This window comes from Aethalodelphis obliquidens, unplaced genomic scaffold, assembly GCF_003676395.1.
Source record: "Aethalodelphis obliquidens isolate GAN/ISIS:26980383/991018 unplaced genomic scaffold, ASM367639v1 scaffold6, whole genome shotgun sequence".
Classification (NCBI taxonomy): domain Eukaryota; kingdom Metazoa; phylum Chordata; class Mammalia; order Artiodactyla; family Delphinidae; genus Aethalodelphis; species Aethalodelphis obliquidens.
This window is the reverse complement of record NW_020837950.1, coordinates 11,735,139-11,760,039: the sequence shown is the minus strand read 5'-3', so window position 1 is coordinate 11,760,039 and position 24,901 is coordinate 11,735,139. Positions and strand designations below refer to the sequence as shown.

At 40.8% G+C, this 24,901-nt stretch overlaps 1 protein-coding gene across 9 annotated transcripts in view; it reads left to right on the top strand.

Moving 5' to 3' along the window:
• Nucleotides 1-4,730: 4,730 nt before the first annotated feature.
• The window catches only part of N4BP2 (NEDD4 binding protein 2), an 87,776-nt gene continuing 67,605 nt past the window's right edge, over nt 4,731-24,901 (top strand). For 7 of the 9 annotated variants that reach the window (XR_003432148.1, XM_027103121.1, XM_027103117.1 and 4 more), the window contains exons 1-3: nt 4,732-4,842; nt 10,342-10,405; nt 19,267-19,366. The gene's annotated coding sequence lies outside the window, so the exon portion shown is untranslated. Of the gene's footprint in view, nt 4,843-4,875; nt 5,518-10,341; nt 10,406-19,266; nt 19,367-24,901 lie in introns of those variants that run through there. The other 2 variants (XM_027103115.1, XM_027103116.1) reach the window with 2 other exon arrangements.

Genomic DNA, 24,901 nt, shown 5'->3' with positions numbered 1-24,901 from the left:
ATCACAGGAATATATATTTACTGGGAACTCCCTGGCAGTCCAGTGGTTAGGACTCCAAGCTCTCAGTGCCAAGGGGGCGGGTTCAGTCCCTGGTTGGGAACTAAGATCCCACAAGCCCCGAGGTGCAGCCAAAAAAACCCAAACAAAACCAAACAGAAAAGGAATATATATTTACTGAATTAAATGGAAGGAGACTGGAGAATTTGTGTACTGAGCAGGGCTACTCTAATCAATGATGGTCAATCTCTGACAAATTACTGTTATTTAACTTCCCTTTTCTATGTTCCATGCAGCTGCAAATTCCTCTGTATTTTGGAATCAGCCAAAAGAAAATGAGGAAACTCCTTGACATCATCCTACAAACCATCCTGATTTGGAACAGGTATTTTTCAGCAGTCCATCAAAGCAAATAATGAGAAATTGCTATGCCCCACCATGAACAAATGTCCAATGTAGTACATATTTTGAAACACTCACATCTATATGGGACCTAAAGTAAAATCTGGAACTGTTTTACATGTGACAAAGGCACTTAGGTGATATTACATTCAGAGAGCAAGTTGGAATGACAACATTTTTTCTAGGAATGATAATGTTTTTCTAGGAAAACAATATTTAATTTTTTTCCCTTATCTAGTTTACTTGATTAAAACTCTAGATATCGGGCTTCCCTGGTGGCACAGTGGTTGAGAGTCCGCCTGCCGATGCAGGAGACACGGGTTTGTGCCCCGGTCCGGGAAGATCTCACATGCCGCAGAGCGGCTGGGCCCGTGAGCCATGGTCGCTGAGCCTGTGCGTCTGGAGCCTGTGCTCCGCAATGGGAGAGGCCACAACAGTGAGAGGCCCGCGTACCGCAAAAAAAAAAAAATAATAATAAATAAAAAAATTGTACATACTTAAAGTGTATAACATGATGATTTGATATAGGTATACATTGTGAAATGCTTATCATAATTAACACATCCCATCACTTCTCATAGTTACCTTTTGTGTGTGTGTGTGCGCACGAAGAACACTTAAGATGTATTCTCTTAGCAAATTTCAATTCTTAAAAGTTATCTCCTCTCCGTAGATATTCTTAGTACCCTATTCCTTCCTTCGAGATATTTGTTTCCTCACTTTTTTTTAAAAAAAGCAGCACTTTATGCCTGCCTTCTTATAGATAAATAACTGCACAGAGAAAATTACTTTTTCTTCATGATTGAATCCATAATATCTGCAATTAATAACTACTATCTATTGAGCCTTTACTTTTACATGCTTTCATTATTTTAATTAATCATAAGTAGATATAATGAATGCATTAGAGAGATGAGAAATTTGAGTTTTAGAGGGCTTAAAGTAATTTTCCCAAGGCACAAAGCTTGCAGCTCCTGTTGAGTGTGGTAAAGAAATCTTTTATAAAGATAAGCCCACTGATATTACTTACTTTAGATAACAGCAATATAACTCACTATCCAGTTTCTACCAGATTTAAAATTGAAAAACACAGGAGTTCCAGCATATGTTGGTTCTTACTTTCTTTTAGTAATGTTATTGCAAAATGTTATTCTAAGTTTAATTGGGAATGAAAACAAGTATTTATCAGCCACTATGTAAAAGAGGAAAAAAATCCTGAGACAGATTTTCTTTTGATTTGCCATATGCTGTGTCATGGAGTAATGCTCATTCTTTTACTCATCAAGTGTTCAAGGAGTGTTTTGTACAAGGGTCTGAGTTTGGTAATGAGGAATACAAGACTAAATGGGAAACAGAACCTATCTTCAAGGAATTGATGATCTACTAAGGGAGATTATAAATATGTAAATAATTAAATTAAGTGGAATGCTCCAAGTCAAATTAAAAGGATAGAAATGTAAAGGTGGCATAAATTATTTTCGACTGAGAGGAAATCATACTTATGTTCTAAACATAAACAAGCATGTTTAGAATTTAGCTGTTAAATAGACCGAAGATGCTTTAGACAAATATCAAAGATTTGTTTATAATAAATTACAAAATTTTATTTATTTACAAAAATCCAAGACATTTTTAAAAATGTAAATTTTATTATTTCCTTAAAGGCCAGTCTTTCATCTAAAGAAATGCCAGGGTTCATCTTATTTAAAGTGTTAAGTGGTAGCATTTTGCCATTCTACAGATTCATCTGGCATTTTAGAGAATTAAATATTGTAACATAACCAACTGGAAGATTATAGAGAACAATGTGAGATCAGGAGTAGCACCTTGGTATTTAAGGTACATCAAGATACTCAATAATTCAGATATTCTTAAATTTCTTCTTTAAAATTAAAAGATACCCCATCTCAAATGAGAATGAGCATGATAAACAATCAGTTTATCCAATGTTTTAACCTAATGCTTATGTCTCATCCTTTAAAAGATGTGTTGTACTTTTCCCATTGGTTTAGAATTTAAACCAATAAGGAAGGAGGAAATCTTTATAAATATTCACAAAGAAGGCTGGCATTGTGGATGTTGAGTAAAGATTGCTTTGTTCTTCATTTGAGTCTGACTTTAGAACTTTATAGTATTGATGTTTTTCTTTTATTGATATAGGAAGCAAACACTATTTTTTCTTTAAATATTCAGCCTGGGTGATGTCTTGCTGGCTTGAAATATATTTTCCAGTGTTAAGAATACTTTATTTCTTTTTGTTCAGACCTAAGATGTGATGAATCCTTAACAATGTTCAAAGGAAAAATCAAGAATTTAAATGCCAGTTTTTATTATCATGCTGATATTATCAGCATGATAATCATTTTATTATCATGTTCATATTTCATATGAATAAAATTAATATTAACTTGCTAGATTTCTTTGAAGTTTATAATTACTAGGATTCTTTCATTACTAGAGTGGCATGTATCACTGTTATTAGTCTCTTTTAATGGATGTTCAGAGGCAGAGATAATGTCAGGGTCTCAGCAAAAGTTATTTATATCTTGAGATTCTGGGTACTTTGTTAAAAATCTCTGCTGCTTCAAAATTAATAAAAGCATTGATAGGGGTGTTTGTATTTTAATTTCTTAACAGGGGCTCAAGAGACTTTTAAAAATACAAAAATCATACAAAAGGGAAAAAAAAAAAACAGACCTTTTTTTCCCCGTGTGGTTGGTTTCATTAGAACATGTACCAAACCCGAGGTCTCTGCTTAAATATTTCGGGTTTCTAAAAAAACCACTAGAATGTTTTCGTGAGTTACTGTTCCAACTAGACCTAAATGAAGATAAAAATTCACTTGCATTTTCCCCAAATTTCCACTCAGTTTATAGCAATTACTAAAACAACACTGACAGTCTGTGTCTTCGATGCAAAGGAATATTTTGTCAGGGGGCTACTTCTTTTCTCTACGAAAAACACTGATGGTGGAACAAAAAGTAATTGCAAAGGGAGGGGAACAGAGGGAGGAAAAAAACAAATAAGCATAATCACCACCCCCAGAAAGCAAGGGTGAAAAATTCGTGTGCCTGAAAACACAACATTTCACGTCAGAACACAGAAGAAGCAAACAAAGGAAGGCAGAGTTTAGGAGGACAAAAAAAATAGAGCAGGTTTTGGGGACGATCTAATAACACAGTGAATGCAAAAGGGCAGAAAACCTCGTTGCTCTTTCTTGGCACCTGAAAACTGAAGCTCTAAGCGGGGCAAAGGTCAGCGTCTGCGGTTCTACGTTGCAAACGTGGTCTCGTTTTTTTTGTGCTTCCGCCAGCGTGTTCTGACCGCATGTCCGCGGCGCCGGTTGGGACCAGGCAGCCTCGGTCCCGGCTGCGGCCGCGGCTGCAGCCGACCCCTTTGTCTCCCGGCTCCGAGGCGGCCGCGCCGTGTCAGACGCCCGAGCGCGCAGAGGGGCAGCGGGCCGCGCGCCCGGAAACCTCCCGCGGACAGCGCGGCGCGCGCAAAGGCAGGGTTCGCGCGCCCGCCGCCGCCTTGGCCTTACACGCCTCGAGTCAACAGCTCAGTTAGGCTAAGCCGAGGCCGCTTGGCTCGCCCCGCGGTCTCTACCAACTTGCCGCTGGGACCCGCGAGCTGGCGGGCGCGCCCAGGCTTCCATTTCCTTCCCAGCCTCAACCAGCGAGTACGATCTTGTGTTTCTGTTTTGCTTTTGAAGATTGCGAGAGAGTGAAGAGGCTCATACATGGCTGTGTCTAACACGGTTACCGCGCAGCTTGTTTCGGCCGAAATTACGGGCCCCTTATTGCTACGTTCACCAGCTCAAAACGGCTCCCGCCTTCCCCGAAAACCCGACGCATTGAGAAGGGCTTGCTTCTCCGTGTGACACCACCACAAGGAGAGGGGGAAACACGTCAGGCTTTCGGGCGAGCTTTTTTCGGGGGTGGAGGCGGCTCAGATGCAGCAGAACCGGCCAGGCCGGGGCCCGCTCTCAGTGGGGAGCGGGAGAGGCGGGAGCGCCCGCGGGCAGGGGTCGCCGGGGCTGGCCCTGCGGGGCGGGCCGACGCGCCCCAGCGGAGCTCGGGGACGAACCGGAGGTCTTGGTCGGGAGCCGGCGTGGGTGGGGGAGGCGGAGAGCAGCGATTCACCTGGGCGACGTGGCAGCCATTCCCTACCCTCCGAGACCCCTCCCCATTCGGCCGCCCACCCGCCCTCTCGCGGCTGGTTGCTGCGAGGCTGCTCTTCCCCGGCCGGACGGAGAGCGGCAGTGTCTCCCCGCCGGGCGCCCGCCGTGCGTCTCCCCCGCGCGGCTGCCGCTGCTCGCCAGCCCTGCGCCGTGCTGGAGAGCGCAGTGGCGGCGGCGGGAAAGGGCTGCGGAATCGCGGCGCTGCGTCTCATACTCGACGACGCGGCCTTGGCCTCGACGCCCTCCGCCCGTTCCCGGAGCAGGTAAAGGCGGCGGGTGGGAGGCGGGTCGGCGGGGCTGGGCTGAGGGTCCGGTTGGGAAGGAATCCCGGAGTCGCCGAATCCGAGCGGAGGGCCTGAGGTAAGCGGCGGGAGGCGCTGCCACTGAAACCCCAATTCCCGAAGGTGGGGGGCCGGCGCTGGCAGTCCGGCCCGCGGGCCCGGTCTCCCGGACGGAAGGGAAGTGAGGCGTCGGTGAGAGGCGGGCCATGGCGCGCCGCCCGAGGTCGGGCGAAGGCGGAAGCTGCGGCCACTTTCCTGGCCCCCCAGTCCCTGGCGGCCCTCCAAGCCCTTGACACACCCCTCTCGCCCCCAGTAGCTTCCCTGTCAGTTCCCGCCCGGACTTGACCTCGAGGCCCTCCGAGCGCCTTCGGCTTTTCCCAGGCGGATCCTTCTTGGAACTTCGAGCCACCCTCCCGAGCACGTAGTCCTATTAGAGCTGTTTATTTACTCACTTCCAATCCAAACACAGCCTCTCCGCACGTTCCGAGTTTGGATACTGCGGGGAGGCATTCCCGGTTCCCTGTGTCTGTGCCGCTTGGATCGTCGTCCACACCCCCTCCCCCACGGCAACTTTGATCCTCGCTGGGTCCCTCCTTGAGCCCTACCGTGATCCGGACCCTCTCCTAGAGGTCCGTGTGGAAATCCGTCTTGGATAGAGTGAGTCACTCGACCTGGGGCAGTTTATTTCTTAAGCTCTTGGTTAAAACGTGGTGTTTTTTGTTGTTTTCTCTCTGAAAGAGAGCTAGAGTAATTTAAAAAGAAAAAAAGTGTAAACGGCCGATCGCGCGCTGTTGGCTTTAAAGAATCTTCTTTTCGGCAACAGTCTTTAGAACTAGGATCTGATATTTGTGGCACGGACAGGTTTGTACACATTCTCGCCATGCAGTGGTTGTAATGTCTTCATAGCACGGTTCTGACTTGAAGGTAGGATTGGCTGGTTTTTCTACTCGACATCTTTAAGCCAATCAAGAAGCGCTGCTTGCCTGGAAACTGGATAACTCAGAAAAGGTGGGGATTGGTTGAGCTCAGAGAAAAAAATCCTGGACATGAACCTGGCTTCTCAGAAAAAACTGATTTGCAGCTGCCTCTCTTCCCCCACTTAAAAAATAATGTTACCTTTTCATCTCAACAGCAGGCTTTTCATTCTTTTTTTATTATTTCTACTGTTTTTCTATCAAACGCCCAGCTCTCTTTTTAACTAATTTTAGCTTTCATCCTTCAGTTTTCAATGAAAGAATCTTTAAACGCCTTAAGAAATGTAAACATCATGTGTTTGTTTTGATAATAAGCATGGTTTAATTTTCTTACGTTGTCCGTTGTTAAAGGTCAGAAATTAAATCAACAATTTTTTGTTCCCGTGCCAGAGGCTTTATTATTCAAGTGGCTGTGGTAGGATGGGGGGCTGCCGTGATGGAGATGGTGAAAAGAATAGGAAAGAAGTGGCTGCTTTTCTGCATGGATGCTACACTTTAGTTCATGAAAAAAGACTAACGTATAAAACAAACAAAACCCATGACAAATCAGCATTTAGTACTTACGAATGTCAGTTTGTGCACCTGTTGACTTTAGTTGCTTTGAAGGGGAGAGTAGAGGACCGATCACTGGACTTCATATAGAAAAAGTGGGCTTAAGTTATTGAATGTTTTTTTCTTTATTAAAGTAGGCATAGTATCTGTACACAGGAGAGGCTAAATATATTATCAGTGTAGGTGCATGTTTTTTTAATACTATCTGAGGATTTTCCTTCTCTTAAAATCTCCCCTTTCTTCTTGATTATCTAATGGTTATGCATGTCTTTTGATATGCAAAGCAGTTAGAAGAGAACTACCATCTTTGCCTTCCTTCTATTCAGCTTTTTATATGCAAACTCACATTCTAAGTCTTGGGAATAATCTTAGTTTGTCAGGTCAAACATTAAATCTTAGCAGATCACATTATTAAGTGCCTTTAGTAGTAGTTTTATTAGGAATTGAAGAAGAGATTGAATTTTTTAATTTTTATATTTATCATGCCAGTCTATGAGTAAGCCAAACGTCATTAGAATTATATCTGGAGCTTCCCTGGTGGCACAGTGGTTGAGTATCCACCTGCCAATGCAGGGGACATGGGTTTGATCCCTGGTCCGGGAAGATACCACATGCCACAGAGCAACTAAGCCAGTGCACCACAACTACTGAGCCTGTGCTCTAGAGCCCATGAGCCACAACTACTGAGCCCGTGCACCGCAACTACTGAAGCCCGCATGCCTAGAGCCCGTGCTCCACAACAAGAGAAGCCACCGCAATGAGAAGCCCGCGCACTGCAACGAAGAGTAGCCCGCTCTCGCCACAACTAGAGAAAGCCCGTGTGCAGCAACAAAGACCCAACACAGCCAAAAATAAATAAATAAATAAATAAATAAAATAAATTAGAAAAAAAAGAATTATATCTGGACTCTTGACTTTTAATAACAATCCTTCCATCTTTTATCGAATTTTTGTAGCCATACCATTTAATTGTATAATGTTACTTTCATAATATGATATAGTATTTAGTAGAATGAATTTTCCCTATGTGTCTTTAAAATTTTTTTTAATGTATCTGCTCTATTTATTAAATTTAAGAATTAGTTTTGGAGACTGACATGAATAATATTTAATTTTTCTGTTCTGAAGCAGGGTATCTTTTTAAAAATTTTTTCTTTTGTGTTTAAATTTGTTTCTTCTGCCTGTAGTGTCTTCACTGTTCTCTGTGTCCTCCTCCCCCTAAACTCTCTGCTAACCTACTTCAAGATTTAGGTGGTACATGTTGTAAAGTCTTCTTTCCTTCCTTCCCCCAGCAGAGATAATCACGTACTCATTGTATTACCTCTGAACCATTACATACTTACTGCTATATTGAGCTACCTCCTCCCTATAGTAACTGAGTTTCACTGAATTTTACTCAATTCTTTTTCTCTAACACTAGTCCCAAAGCTATAGTTGTATAGGTATTAAATAAATATTGGCATGAATAAAGGAGATATTTTACTTTAAAAAATATTTTTCCCAGTTACTATCTGTATGCTGTTAATTCTTAAATCTCCAACCCAAAGCTCTTTCCTGATAACCGACTCGTATATCATCTACCTTCATGACATGTTCATTTGTATGCTCCCACAGGTAACTCAGACTGAGCATATCCCAAACTGTAGTTATTATCAACCTTCCCTCTCCCAGCCTCAAACCAAAAATATGAAACAAACTACGTCTTCTTTCTAGGGGAAGATTAAATGAGATAATGCTTGTGTGCTAAGAATTCGGTAAATAGTAGGCTCTGCTAATAATAACTTGGCAGAAACATGGGCTATTCCTTTTCCTCTCTTTTTCGCTTCATATTCTGATTGATCACTGAGCCCTGTTGAATTCTTTCTCCTTAATATCTCTTGAACCTGTGCCTTTTCCTCTATTCCCAAGGCTAACATCCAACTCCATGGTTAGCATCATCTCTTACCTGGATTGCCGCAGTAGCCTCCTAAGTGGTTAACCCTTCTTCCAGTCTTGCCTTCCAATCCACTTTTCCCACTGTAGCCAGAGTAATCTAACACATTTAAACCTGTAACTCCCCTGCTAAAAAAATTTTTTTTTTTTTTTTGGCCACACTGTGCGGCTTGTGGGATCTTAGTTCCTTGACCAGGGATCAAACCTGTGCGCCCCTGCAGTGGAAGTGCAGAGTCCTAACCACTGGACTGCCAGGGAAGTCCCAAAACATTTTTTTTTTGTGACTTTTCATTGCCTTCAGGATAAAATCTGAACTTTAAAAAAAATTTTTATTTATTTTATTTATTTATTTTTGGCTGCGTTGGGTCTTCATTGCTGCGCACGGGCTTTCTCTAGTTGCAGTGAGGGGGCTACTCTTTGTTTCCGTGCATGGGATTCTCATTGCGGTGGCTTCTCTTGTCACGGAGCATGCGCTCTAGGTGCGCGGGCTTCAGTAGTTGTGGCACGTGGGCTCAGTAGTTGTAGCTCGCGGGCTCTAGAGCACAGGCTCAGTAGTTGTGGCACACGGGCTTAGTTGCTCCACAGCATGTGGGATCTTTCTGGACCAGGGCTCGAACCCATTTCCCCTGCATTAGCAGGCGGATTCTTAACCACTGTGCCACCAGGGAAGTCCCTGAACTTCTTAATTTGGCTTTCAGGATCATGATCTGGCACGTTTACTTCTTCATCCTCTGTCACTTTCTCCTTTTGCCCTCAATGTGCTGCTAGTCATAAACAGTTACTTGGATTTCTCCCTCAAGATGCCACGTTTGTTAAATCTAGGCCTGAGTACAGAAGCTTTCCTCTGTCTGGAATGCCTTACCTAGCTCCCTGCTTCCTTCCCCTTTGGTTTTGTTAGCTCATACTTATCTTTCAGGTCTCCGTAGAGGTGATGACCTCTCTAGGGAAGCCAGCCCTCTACTTGTTTGCCTAGCATTCTACATTCTCATTGTAATTGCTTATTGTTATCTCACCATATACTGGTTAGGGTGTAACAAAGAAAAAGGTAAATTGACTATGTTAAAAAATGATGTGAAGGACTTCCCTGGTGGTCCAGTGGTTAAAACTACATGCTTCCACGGCAGGGGGCACTGGTTCGATCCCTGGTCAGGGAACTAAGATCCTGCATGCTGCGTGGCATGGCCAAAAAAAAAAAAAAAAAAAAAAAAAAATGTGATTTGCATAGAGTGTATTAAAGAGGGAATTAAATGGTAATTTGGGGGTTTACCTAGTAGGGAAGAGAAAGACATTATAGCAGATAGATGAAAGTTTTCTTAGTAGGAAAGGCATACTAAGTAGGTCCTTTTACAGTTTCAGTGAAGTATACCTTTACATATAATTTCCATCTTATTCAGTTTCTCTGAATATTAGTTAGAGGTTATTAGTTAGGACTTTTTGGATTGCAAATAACAGAGATACAGTTTGAAATGGCCTATGGATGGAAAAGTTACTGGTTCAGTAACCATATAACAGAAAGTGTATGGATAGAGATGGCCATAAGGAGCTAAGGTGGGAACTTGCCCATAGTTAGATCCTTCCTATAAATTTTTTTTTTTTTTTTTTTGGCTGCACCCCGCGGCACATGGGATCTTAGTTCCCCGACCTGGGACCTGGCAGTGAAAGCGCCGAGTCCTAACCACTAGTCCTAACCACTGGCGCCATCTCTCCTACTGCAGATATGCTTCTTCACAAAGTGGGACCTGGTTCCTGGCGCACAGGCTTACCTACTTAGAGACTCATGTCAGAGGATCTAGATAGAGTTGCTCACATGCCTGTCCTTTGACCAGTTCCTGCAGCTGAGGGGATGAGGTACTATGCCTAGTTCAGCCTAGATCATGTGTTGTGCTTACTTATATAGCCAGGGGTCTATTAGCAGGAATCAGGCCCCTGGTGGAGTAGGGGAGGAGAAGGAGTTCTGGGCAGACACAAAGAATATCCATTCTAAATCTTAACCACCCTTCTGACTTTCAATTTATTTTCCTAGATATTTTATTCATGGGAAAGAGATGCCCTGTATTATGGACCTGAGTATTCCAGGTACTGAAATGGTAAGTCCAGTATTTTAAAGAACTAAATTGGCTTTTTGGTTTGTGCTGGCATATAACAAATATTTGTTAAGCTTTTGTTTGCTAAATAGAAACACATTGTGAGATGCTTATAGACTAGTAGTGTAAACAAATAAATACAAAGGTGCTAAGGTAGAGGTGTATCTAGGATGCCGTGGCAGCTCTGTGTAAATCAAACTTTGGGATAGTGGAAAACTTTCCTGAAAGAAAGTTAATTGAGGCAAGAAATATGGGTTGTGTGGGATGGGGTAGAGGGACTTTTGGGTAGAACATGTGTGAGGCACAGAGATGTGAGATGGGCCAGGGGCCCATCTATCTAGTTATTTGGGAAACAAATAATTAGATACAGGAGGAGTAGAGAGTACCTGGTGAGGAGTAGAGGAAGAGAATGGTAGGGGTAGGTAAGGGGCCAAATCATAGAAGTCCTTGAATGGTTTAACCAAGGAGTTGGAACTTGATCTTGAAAGCTGTGGAGTCATTGAAGCATTTTACGCTGGAACTCTCAGGCCTGAAGTGCCTGTGTAATATACACATGGATATGTCTGTCAGGCAGTTTTTGGAGAGACAGCAGTGAGCAGTCCTGAAGAGAGAGCTTAGTTCTCTGCCCAGGAATTGAATCTGGGTAGCCTGGATGAAAACTAGGAATCCTAGCTGCTAGACCACCAGGGGCTAGAGGCTAGAAGCAAAGTGGCCCTGGCTCTTGCCCCCATTTGAAAGCAGGAATGTTTCAAGGAGGCAAAAACTGTAAAAACAGGTACAAATTTTATTATTAGAGACACAACACAACAAGTGGGAGAGCACACAGAGAAACAGTTTGTTTATTTAAGCCTGAAGCAAGGCAGAAATATACACCTGGAGAGAAAGGGTATGAGTCTCTTCTTTAATGAGGAGGAGCGCAGTAAAGAGATGATTTAATTCACTTACATAGGACAGTCCTTCCAGGTCTTTGTTTACTTTAGGCCAATAATCTTGTTTCTTTTTTCACATCTGACCTGTCCTAGCACTCTCCCCAGCATGGGTGCGCAACTTTTTGCTAAGATGGATTCCACCGCAGAGGGCTGTTGGGGGTATGTCCACACTTATTATGGGGTGACGCCCCCTCCCTTTTTTGACCCCTCAAGGAGCCTTCCTGTGCATGTGCAGACAGGAAAGTTTTTGTCGACCTCAGGAGTGGTCATCTTATCTTTTTACTTCAGCAAAGCTCAGCTCTTGCCACTAACTTTGTCCTTGGAGTGTCTAGGGAAAACAAAGCTTCAATTTTACTCCACTTGACAAACACCAGCTGTCTAGCCCAGGGGCCCATCTATCTGCTATCTCAAGGCAGTTAACTATATTGGAGTTTGGGAGAGAATTCTTGGCTGGAGTCATAGGTACTGAAGCCATGGATTTGGATGGGCCTAGAAAAAGGTGGTGGAGCAGAAGGTTGGGAACAGAACCCAGGGTAACAATGACACTGAAAGAGGAGCATGAGAAAAGCAATCAATGAAGGAGACTGAGCAGGGGCAGCCAGAGAAAAACCAGTAGATGTAGGCGGCAGATTGCATTGGATCAAGAAGTCAACAGAAAGTGGGAAGTTGAAACAATAAATTGTAAACTACTTTTATTTTAAGGACTGAAACTGCCTAGGAAATACTGGGAGTTTGGATAGTCTGAGTTAAGAATTCGCTTCATTGTTATCAATTCAGGGTGTATTGAGAAACCAAATTTCAAACAGTTTTTCCACTACAGGAATTTGAACTTTTTAGAATTAACATTTTTAAAGATAGGGAGGAGAGGATGGAGGCTTTTTGGAGGGTGGTAGTTGGTAGGAAAGAAGTGGTTGAATAGGGCATGGATATGGTTTATGTACAATCAGTCATATTGGGGTGTACAGAGCACCTAGTAGAGTATTCTGCGTATAGTTTCTGGAGCTATAAAGATTCAGTAAGTCTATTTTATCAGGAGACCTAGAGTTGATAAATGATGGTGTAGTTGTAATTAAATTTATACTTCTTGGGATTTCTATTTGTGATTTTCTTTCCTGTTCTATTTCTGACTTAACCTCTCTTGAGTGAACATTTTCTTTCCCTTCTCTTACATTTGTTTTTCTTTGTAGTTAAACCCCTTATAGATTTTTTAAAAATTGTAATAAAATTGTAATAAAAATTGTATAACAAAATTTATCATCTTAACTACTTTTAAGTGAACAGTATAGTAGTGTTAATAATACAGTAAGTCCCCTACATATGAACAAGTTCCATTCTGAGAACGTGTTCATAAGTCCAACAAAGTTAGCCTGGGTACCCAACTAACAATCGGCTGTATAGTACTGTAATATAATAGATTTACAATACTTTTCACACAAATAATACATAAAAAAACAAAAAAAGTAAACATTTTTAATCTTACAGTACAGTACCTTGAAAAGTACAGTAGTACTGTACAACAGCTGGCATACAGGAACTGGCATCGAGTGAACAGGCAAGAAGGGTTACTGACTGGAGGAGGGAGAGGAGCTGGGAGATGGTAGAGCTGAAGGATCGTCAGCAATAGGAGACAGAGGGCAAGCTGCAGTTTCCCTCACACCTTACTTGATTGGACTTGCGAGCACATGTTTGTATCTTTGGAAGTTCGCAACTTGAAGGTTTGTATGGAGGGGACTTACTGTATATACATGGTTAATACAACAGGTCTGTAGAACTTTTTCATCTTGAAGAACTGAAACTCTATACCCATTGAACAACCCCCCCTTCCCCACCTCACCTCTAGCCCCTGGCATCTGTTATCCTACTTTGTAAGAGTTTGACTACTATATTTGTTTATTGAGGTATAGTTAATGGACAATATTATATGTTTCAGATGTACAACATAGTGATTGACCATTTTTAAAGGTTATACTCCATTTATAGTTATTATAAAATATTGGCTATAGTCCCTGTGTTGCATAATATATCCTTGTAGCTTATATATATATATATATTTTTTTTAACATCTTTATTGGAGTATAACTGCTTTACAATGGTGTGTCAGTTTCTGCTTTATAACAAAGTGAATCAGTTATACATATACATATGTCCCCATATCTCCTCCCTCTTGCATCTCCCTCACTCCCTCCCTCCTTATCCCACCCCTCTAGGTGGTCACAAAGCACTGAGCTGATCTCCCTGTGCCATGCAGCTCCTTCCCACTAGCTATCTATTTTACGTTTGGTAGTGTATATACGTCCATGCTACTCTCTCACTTTGTCACAGCTTACCCTTCCCCCTCCCCGTATCCTCAAGTCCATTCTCTAGTAGGTCTGCATCTTTATTCCCATCTTGCCCCTAGGTTCTTCTGACCACTTTTTTTTTTTTTAGATTCCATATATATGTGTTAGCATATGGCTTGTAGCTTATATTATACATAGTAGTTTGTACCTCTTAACTCCCTACACCTATCTTGCTCCTCACCCCCTTCCCTCTCCCCACTAGTAACCACAGATTTGTTTTCTATATCTGTGAATCTGTTTCTTTTTGTTATATTAATTAGTTTGTTTTATTTTTTAGATTTCACATATAAGTGGTATCATACAGTACTTGTCTTTCTCTGACTTGTTTCACTTAGCGTAATATCCTCCAAGTTTATCCATGTTATTGCAAATGGCAAAATTTCATTCTTTTTTATGGCTGAGTAGTATTCCATTGTGTATATCTTCTTTATCTATTCATCTGTTGATGGATACTTAGGTTACTTCCATATCTTGGCAATTGTAAATAGTGCTGCTCTGACCACTGGGGTGCATCTATCTTTTCCAATAAGTGTTTTCATTTTTCCTCACATATACCCAGGAGTAGAATTGCTGGGTCATATGGTAGTTCTAATTTTAGTTTTTTGAGAAACCTCCATACTGTTTTCCACAGCGGCTGCACCAATTTACATTCGTGAGGGTTCCCTTTTTTCCACATACTCACCAACGTTTGTTATTTGTGTTCTTTTTTTTTTAAATTAAAAAAAATATTTATTTTTGGCTGTATTGGGTCTTTGTTGCTGCACATGGGCTTTCTCTAGTTGAGGCAAGCAGGGCCTACTGTTTGTTGCAGAGTGCAGGCTTCTGTTGTTGCAGTTGCAGAGCACGGGCTCTAGGCGTGTGGGCTTCAGTAGTTGTGGTGCACGGGCTCAGTAGTTATCGCTTGTGGGCTCTAGAGCGCAGGCTCAGTAGTTGTGGCACGTAGGCTCAGCTGTTCTGCAGCATGTGGGATCTTCCCGGACCAGGGCTCAAACCCACTTCCCCTGCATTGGAAGGCAGATTATTGACCACTGCACCACCAGGGAAGCCCCTGTGGTTTTTTTGATGATAGCCATTCTGACAGGTGTGAGGTGACATCTCATTTTTTTTTTTTAAGTCTTTATCAAATTTGTTACAATATTGCTTCTGTTTTATGTTTTGGCTTTTTGGGAGTGAAGCATGTGAGACCTTAGCTCCCTGACCAATCAAACCCGCACCCCCCCAGCATTGGAAGGTGAAGTCTTAACCACTGGACCGTCAGGGAAGTCCCACATGTGGTTTTTTTTTTTTTTTTTTTTTTTTGCGGTACGCGGGCCTCTCACTGTTGTGGCCTCTCCCATTGCGGAGCAAAGGCTCTGGACGCGCAGGCTCAGCGGCCATGGCTCACAGGCCTAGCCGCTCCGCGGCATGTGGGATCTTCCCGGACCGGGGCACGAACCTGTGTCCCCTGCATCGGCAGGTGGACTCTCAACCACTGTGCCTCCAGGGAAGCCCCCCTCATGTGGTTTTAATTTGCATTTCTCTGATGATTAATGATGTTCTGTAGGCCATCTGTATGGAACTTGACTACTTTAGATACCTCATATAAGTAGAATCATACACTGTTTGTCTTTTTGTGACTGGCATATTTCACTTAGCATAATGTCCTCAGGTTTCATCTATGTTAGAGCATATGACAGGATTTCCTTTTTCTTAGAGGCTGCATAATATTTCACTATGTATATGTGTGTGTATCCCACATTTTCTTTCTTTTTTTTTCTTTTTCTTTCTCTTTATTTATTTGGCTGCATCGGGTCTTAGTTGTGGTGCGCAGGCTTCTCTCTAGTTGTGGCGCAGGGGCTCCAAAGTGCGAGGGCTCAGTAGTTGTGGTGCGCAGACTTAGTTGCCCTGCGACATGTGGGATCTTAGTTCCCTGACCAGGGATCGAACCCGCATTCCCTGCATTGAAAGGCAGATTCTTAACCACTGGACCACCAGGGAAGTCCTTCCCACTTGTCTTAATCCAGTTTTCTATTGATGAACATTTAGGTTGCACAAACTTTTTTTTCTTAATTACTTGTATGTTCTTCTGTATCAACTAGTCTGCTGTCAACTCCTTGTGTGTATTTCATTTCAATCATTGTATCTTTCAGCGCTTACTGGTTCATTTTTATATTTTCTTGTTTCTTGTTAAAATTCTCACGGTGTTCATCTCAATTTTTTCCAAGTTCAGTTAGCATTCTTATTACTAATGCATTGAACTTTTTATCTGATAAATTATTTATCTGTTTCATTGGCTGTTTTCTTTTTGCCCAGGGTTTTTTTTCTTATTTTTTCATTTGAAAGAAATCCCTTTGTCTTCTCATTTTGTTTAACTCACTCTGTCTCTATGAAATTAGGATACCTATCCCAGTCTTGAAGGGGTGTCCTCTGCATGTGAGTATGGGTCACATCTTCCCCCAGGGTGTGCTGGAAGCTATCACCTTGGTGTGAGGTGAGACTAGAGACTGAGAGGCTAGAACCAGAGACAGGTGTGAACTGGAGCTTCTCCCATGTTCAGTGGCCATCACCACCCTATTCTGGGCATTGTCAGGTCCCAAGGTGTTGGAGTTAGAAATCTTGAGGGTCGGGTCCTAGCTGGTCTGTTCTCTCTAAGTGTGCACTCTCCCCATGCCTGGTAATGGGGAGCAGCATTGAAGCAAGAGGAGCTGGATCGTGTGCCTGGTCCAGGCTGGGACACATGCTGGGACAGTTCTGGTATGCCAGTCAGAGCTCAAAACAGCTCCCTATCCAACATCTCCATGAGCACTAGCAATGGCTGCCCTTACCCCTTTCAGTACAGTGCTGGGCCCAAGTTGGCTCTGTCCCCCAAGGGTGAGATTGCATGGACTTTTAATTTGCTTCTACCTCTTGACTATTGTGAATAATGCTGCAGTGAACATGGGTGTGCAAATATCTCTTGGAGATCCTGTTTTCAATTCTTTTGGACGTATGCACAAAAGTGGGATTGCTGGATCATATTCTATTTTTACTTTTCTGAAGAACCTCCATACCGTTTTTCATAGTAGCTGCACCGTTTTACATTCCCACCAACAGTACACAATAACTTTATTTATTTATTTATTTGGCTGCGTTGGGTCTTTGTTGCTGTGCGCGGGCTTTCTCTAGTTGCGGCGAGTGGGGGCTGCTCTTGGTTGCGGCGCGCGGGCTTCTCATTGCGGTGGCTTCTGTTGTTGCAGAGCATGAGCTCTAGGCGCATGGGCTCAGTAGTTGTGGCTCATGGCTCTAGAGTGCAGGGTCAGTAGTTGTGGCGCACGGGCTTAGTTGCTCCACAGCATGTGGGATCTTCCCGGACCAGGAACTGAACCCATGTCCGCTGCATTGGCAGGAGGATTCTTAACCACTGCGCCACCAGGGAAGTCCCCACAATAACTTTAACTTTTTTTTTTTTTCCTCAAGGTTGCTTTGGCTATTTGGGGTTCTCTTAATTTTTTATTTTAATTTTTATTTATTTATTATTTATTTAATTTTATTTTTGGCTGTGTTGGGTCTTCGTTTCTGTGCGTGGGCTTTCTCTAGTTGCGGCGAGCGGGGGCCACTCTTCATCGCGGTGCGCGGGCCTTTCACTGTCGTGGCCTCTCTCGTTGCGGAGCACAAGCTCCAGACGCCTGCAGGCTCAGTAGTTGTGACTCACGGGCCCAGTTGCTCTGCGGCATGTGGGATCTTCCCAGACCAGGGCTCGAACCCGTATCCCCTGTATTGGCAGGCAGATTCTCAACGACTGCGCCACCAGGGAAGCCCTCTTCTCTTAATTTTTATCCTTTAAAAATTTTTCTTTCATTTTCTTCCTTCCCTTACCACATGATTAAATTTTTCTTTTTCTTAGAACACATACGTAACCAGATATAACCTTTAAAATATGGAGTGTGCCCTGCTTTTATTAAAACTTTGTATATTTGAATTCAGAGTTTCAAATTAAGGGTTGGTATTTGAATTTAAAAAGGATTTTTTACTTTGTAGAGGTAAACAAACCAGTTTACTTGAAGCATGGTACATATTAAAAACTTTTATTAGCAAAATACATAGACATATATAGAAAAGTAGAATAGTACATTGAACTCATGTAAACCCACCTCCTAGATTTAATGATTACTAATATTTTGCTACATTTGCTTTATATATGTGTATATTTCTATGTATATATAAATTTCCTGAGCGTTTTAAAAGTAAATGGTGGCAAATGAGGGTTTTTTTTCTTTTTGTGTACTATACATTTGTATTATAAATGTTATATGTATTTTGAACTTTGATAATTTCATTTAAGGATTTAGCTTGAAATTTACTCTTTTAAAAAATCATAAGAGGGCTTCCCTGGTGGCGCAGTGGTTGGGAGTCTGCCTGCCAATGCAGGGGACACGGGTTCGTGCCCCAGTCCGGGAAGATCCCACATGCCGCGGAGCGGCTGGGCCCGGGAGCCATGGCCGCTGAGCCTGTGCTCCGCAACGGGAGAGGCCACACAGTGAGAGGCCCGCGTACTGAAAAAAAAAAAAAAAAATCTTTGACATATCTTCCAGAAAAAGGATATTCTCCTATATAACCACAAAACCATTATCATTCCTAGCAAAATTATCAATAAGTCCCTAATATATAATACTTGTACCATATTCAGATTTCTCTAATTTTTCCAAGAACATCTTTTATTGCCTTTAAAAAATATGAAAATCTAGTCAAGAGCTACCCATTGTATCTGGCTGTCTCTTGAGTCTTTTTTAATTATAGAATTGTCTCTTACCTACCCACCCCCTTTACCACCCTCCCTCCTTCTCCCCATAATACAGATTTGTTGTCTCTGTTGGGAATGTCTGACATTTTGTATTGCTGATAGTTTCTTCATGGTCAGTGTAACTTTTTCCTCTATCCCCTATATTTCATATAAACTGGGAGTGAGATTTAAAGGTGTTTCAGGTTCAGGTTAAACATTTTTGGAAGAGTAGTTCATTTAGCAATGCTGTGTACTCATATTGTTTCACTTACAGGCATGTAATGTTTAGTTGTCCCACCATTTGGATGCTGTGTTTGATCACCAGGCCAAGGTGATGACCACCAGATTGTTTTATTGTAAAATTATATTTGTCTTTTTATATCTTGCAAATAATCTGTGGCATGGTACTTTGGCACCAGGTATGTCAATATCAACCTTTCACCTAATGATTTTAGCCTTCATTGATGATTGTTGATCAGCTATTTAATTATGGTTTACGATATGGTAATTAGTTTTAGATCCTATTACATAGTTGTCTTCAATAACGAAGGTTTCCCTCATCAATTAGCGCTATTTTGTTGCCTTGAAATAATGTTTTACTTAAAAGGCAGAATAAATGCTTAGGTCTTTCCCTTTATATAACCATTTCCAGAGTGTAATAGTCACCTCTAATGGCGGTGGATGAAGTTGGTCTTTTTTCTTTACTTTGTGGTTTTCTCTTTGGAATATGATATATATCTATATTATAAATATTGTATATATTTTGGACTTTGATTTCATTTGGGATTACTATTTGATATAAATTTGCTTTTGTTACATATGTATATAATATATCATCATTTACATTTTTTTTAATAGTAAGAAGACATTACGTTGGATAACAGGAAGAGCTGTAGAGTTTGCAGGTGTCAGCTGTGGCCTTAATAAGCACATTGATAGCATCAGTGATAGACAGATGGTAAGTTTATTGAAGTCTAGAGTGAGTATATTTTACACATAGGTTTTCAAGCTTTTATTTACATATTTGAGTGATTAAAGAAATCTCTCATAAGAAGGAAAATGTAATCACATATTTTGTTACTAGAATTTCTCAAAGAGCTTGTGGTTGCATAAAACATGCTGACCCAAGAAGTCTAAAGAACTGTATTGTGGTTTTCCCATTTAATGTGTGTTTTGGTGTCTTTGCTTCTAAAATACCACTTCTTACTCCTTCATATTTTACGTATTTTAGCCATCCACAAATATATTTTGTGCACCTATTTTATGTATGGGACTATGACTAAATGCCAAATTGGAGTAGTATGTATCATAATCTGTGTTCTCAAGGAACATGGCTAATTGGGGAAATAAACACATACAGATGAAAATATGTCAGTAAAACCAACAATGTGAGAATCTAAAATATCTAAGGAAGATTAGTACTGGCAGTAAGTAATGAAGGAGTATAGAAAGTGTTGAAGAATTGTAGAGAAATACACTTGCCTGCCATTCTTTGGCCCAAAGCTGTATATGGTTCAGCAACTGGCTTTTTCCCTTAAGAATATATCTCAGAGATCTTTCTGGTTTCTACATTATACCTTCAACTTTTCATAGCTGCATAGTATTCCAAAGCATGATTTTTTTTTTTTGCCATAATTTATTTAACCATTCTTTATCAATAGTTAGTATGTCCAGTTATTACTTATAATAGTTCTTATGACAGATGGATGCATTTTAAGATTATTGGTTACCTTAATTTGGTTACATTTTTTATAAATACTGTCTTTTTTAGTGACATACCCTTTGGTACCTTGATGAGATTTAGTATCTACCTTCAGCTTATCAAGCAGGAGACTTAAAATCATCTTGTAGGGTAACTTACTCCCCAGTAAATGATTGTATTGGTTCTTGGTAGCAGTTGTTTCTGAGAGAGATGTTTTCTGATCTTGTCTGGGATTGTGCCATATTTGAGTCTTCTAACTTCCCTATATGTTCCTTATAGAGAGATGATTTTTGTTTTTGTTCCTTTCAGAGGGATGATTTTTGTTTTCGTTCCTTTTATGGTGGTTTTAAAGAGCTAAAATACTATTGATATATTTGATTGTTAGTATCAGTTTTCTTAGGCCTGTTATTTCTAGATGGTTGATATTGAGTATTAAATAGAATATCTTTTTTGACTGTTACAGAAATTTATTTCTGGATATTTTTCCATAAAGATAAGTTCTTTAAAATTACTAGCCCTTATATGCATGTAACAGATTTATTCATAAACTGATACAGGAAAATTTTTAAGTGTTAGCACTGTGTTGATGATGTAGTGTTTAGTAGGAAAGTTTTTTCCTGAAGTGTTGTTTATTGGTATATCTACTTTAATGGCAGTACTGACCATTACCATACCACTTCTAGAGTTCATGTTTACTTCTACTACTATTTAGACTTCATGTTCACCCTGAATTTTTTTTAATGGTTAAAAGAACATATATCCTTATCTGTTAAAAAAAAAAAAAAGAACTAGAGTTAATAAGACCTCTGCTTATCATGCTGAAATTTTTTTTTTTTTTTTTTTTTTTGCGGTACGCGGGCCCGTCACTGTTGTGGCCTCTCCCGTTGCGGAGCACAGGCTCAGCGGCCATGGCTCACGGGCCCAGCCGCTCCACGGCATGTGGGATCTTTCCGGACCAGGGCATGAACCTGTGTCCCCTGCATCGGCAGGCAGACTCTCAACCACTGCGCCACCAGGGAAGCCCCATGCTGAAATATTTTAATGATAATCTGTGAGCAAGTATGTATTGGTTAGCTTCTCTCAGGTTAAAACTGAATAATAGAGGTAGAAGAGCTTGGAAAATGTGTATATGAAATTTATATATATATTCATGGTATCACTATTAATAACAATTTATATTATTTGTTTTTAGGTTCTTCATTTGAGAACCAGCCCTTTCACATTTCTCCATAATATATCAAACCTTCTTACCCATCCTAATTTCCCATATCCTTTTAGAATATTTAGGTCAGGTATGTATATGAAGAAGCTACACAAGCTTGTTTAGTGTATTAATGAGACCTTCTTTATGGAAAAATGAAGATATATAAAATCAGGTGTTAAAAGTTAAATGTGAACATTACTTAAGTGAATAAATAGGATTGAAGTGAACTGGATCTACAGAGTGATTGGGAGGTAGTGTCAGCTATGTATGTTTTTTGTTTTTTGTTTTTTTTTGTAGTACGCGGGCCTATCACTGTTGTGGCCTCTCGCGTTGCGGAGCACAGGCTCCGGACGCGCAGGCTCAGCGGCCATGGCTCACGGGCCCAGCCGCTCCGTGGCATGTGGGATCTTCCCGGACCGGGGCAGCGGACTCTCAACCACTGTGTCACCAGGGAAGCCCAGCTATGTATGTTTTTATACTTAAGAGTTTCTTCCCTATACTGGTTGGATACTTAAACTGCCTATATGTTTAGATCCTTTTCCATATAGGTAGACACAATAAAAAAAGGGGTGGAAGGATAATATAGTTTGCAAGCTGGAGGAAGTGTATAGGGAAGTCCAAGATTCACCTTTAATTGATAATAGTGGTTGTTTTTTCCCGTGAGGATGAAAGAATGTATATATTATAGATTATTTGGAAAATGCAAAAAGTAGTTTATAAAAAGTAGATAAAAAAAAGTAGTAGTTAAAAATAAAGTTACCATTACCCAGGATTTCCTTTCCAATCTAATATAGTCCAGTCCCATTTAGGTGTCTGTATAAATTATATTCAGTTTTGTGTCTTGCTTTCTTTTTTAACATAGTTTTTAAAAAAACTCTAGTTAATATCCAAAATATAGTCTTTAATGGCTGTATAAAATTCCATTCTTATGAATTTACAGGGATATTGTATCTAGTAGAGTCTAGCAAACCTGGGTTCAGATCCCAGTTTTGCTACTTAAGAGCCTTAAGCCTGATAACTTACTTTTTCTAGTCCTTAGTTTTCTTACTTGTGAAATAGGCATAATATTAATTACTGTTCTAAGAATTAAGTAAAATCATGATGTTAACATTCTAGCTGGCATATGTTAAGTATTTAATACATTGTACTTACCGTCATCAGAAAGTTTTTTATCATTTCTTTCTCACCAAATATTTAGTTGTTTTCCATTTTTCTTTGTAAAAAGTTACAGTATTTTGAACATCTCTATATAAATATTTATGTAGATCTGTGATTATTATTATTATTATTATTATTTTTTGCGGTACGAGGGCCTCTCACTGTTGTGGCCTCTCCCGTTGCGGAGCACAGGCTCCAGACGCACAGGCTCAGCAGCCATGGCTCACGGGCCTAGCCGCTCTGCGGCATGCGGGATCTTCCCGGACCGGGGCACGAACCCGTGTCCTTGCATCGGCAGGCGGACTCTCAACCACTGCGCCACCAGGGAAGCCCTGTGATTATTTTTTATGATGAGTTCCTAGAAGTAGAATCAAAAAAATGGGTCAAAAAATATAAGTAACCTAATATTTCTTGATACGTAGTCAGTGCCATTTTGCTTTTCAGAAAGGTTATACCAGTTTACACTCATCACAATGTATAAGAATTTTTATTTTACTCTAGCCTTGCTAACACTGGCTATTGTCATTTTTAAAAATTATGTTTTGGGCTTCCCTGGTGGCGCAGTGGTTGAGAGTCCGCCTGCCGATGCAGGGGACATGGGTTCGTGCCCCGGTCCGGGAGGATCCCACGTGCCGCGGAGCGGCTGGGCCCGTGGGCCGTGGCCGCTGAGCCTGCGCGTCCGGTGCCTGTTGCTCCGCGGCGGGAGAGGCCACAACGGTGAGAGGCCCACGTACCGCAAAAAAAAAAAAAAAAATTATGTTTTATTTAATAGGCAATATAAAAATGTTTTAATCCTATATTATCTTTTAATTTGGTTTTATTAATGGGGTTAAACTTTTTAATGTTTATTATTTCTGTTTCTTCTTAGAATTCTGTACCTATTGCTTTCTCGTTCTTAGTTCTTTTTCCCTGCCTTAATCCTTTATTCATCAGCAGAAATTTATTGAGTGCTTACTATGTGTTAGACATTGTTTTAGTATTGGTATTTAATTTTGATATTTACTATAGTTTACTGATGGCAATACAGGAGTGAACAGAATTGACAAAAACATTTTTTTTCAAAGAGCTTACTTTTAGTGTCAGTATACTGGCATTAAACAAAATAAACATCTAAATTATAGAGTGATAACTGCTTTGAAGCAAAAAATAATGAAAGGGAGATGGAGAGAACTCTGTGTGCGCACGATTTTACACTGGATGGTTAGGGAAAGCCTCACTACAAAGGTGCCATGAGTAAAGTCTTGTAAAAAGCAAGTCAGATACATATCTGGGGGGTGGGGAGGAGTGCATTTCTGGCTATGAATCAAGTGTAAGGGCAGTGAAGCAGGAGAATTTAAGAAAGAGCAAGAGGGAGACTAGCAAGAAATGATGTGAGAGAGTTATTAGGGAACCAGACTGTTTAGGATTGTAACTAGGCCATTTTAAGAACCTGGGCTTTTACTCTGCATGAGATGCAGAGCTATTGGAGGTTTTAAAGCAAAGGAGTGACCTGATTTGACTTATGATCTACTGATTCAACGCAGTCCCTGTCAGTGTACTGTCTGACTTTGCAGAAATTGACGAGCTGACTCTAAATTTCACATGGAAAATGCAAGGGGCCCGGAATTGCAAAACAGTCTTGGAAAAGGAGAACAACGTTGGAAGACTCACATTTCCTAATTTTAAAATTTACTGCAAAGCACAAGAATCAGGACAGTGTGATACTGGCATAAGAATAGACATATAGATGAATGAAATAGAACTGAGAGTCAAGCAGTAAACTCTTATTCTCATGGTCAGTTGATTTTCAGCAAGGGTACCAAGACCATTCAATGGGGAAAGAATAGTATTTTCAACCAGTGGTGATGGGACAACTGGATATCCACATGCAAAAAAATTAACTTGGACCCCTGTCTTATACCATAAACAAAAATTAACTCAAAATGGATTGAAGACCTAAATGTAAGAGCTAAAACTACAAAATCCTTAGAAGAAAGCATGGCACATATCTTTGTGGCCTTGGTTTAGGCAATGGTTTCTTAGGACACCAAAAGTGTAAATGACAAAAAAAAAAAAAATTCATCAAGATAAAAAATATGCTTCGAAGGACACCATCAAGAAAGTGAAACAGACAACCCACAGAATGGGAGAAAATATTTTATATTTGATAAAGGACTTGTATCCAGAAATACAAGGAATTCTTAAAGCTCAGTAATATAGACAAGTAACCCTTAACTTTAAAAATAGGCAAAGGATCTGAATAGACATTTCTTCAAAGAAGATATATGAATGCCAGTAAGCACATAAGTGATGGTCAATGTTAGTTATTAGGGAAATGCAAGTTAAAGCCACAATGAGATACCATTAGGATGGCCATAGTCAAAAAGAGAGACAATAACAGGTGTTGGTGAGATTGTAGAGAAATGGGGAATCCCCATACAATACTGGTA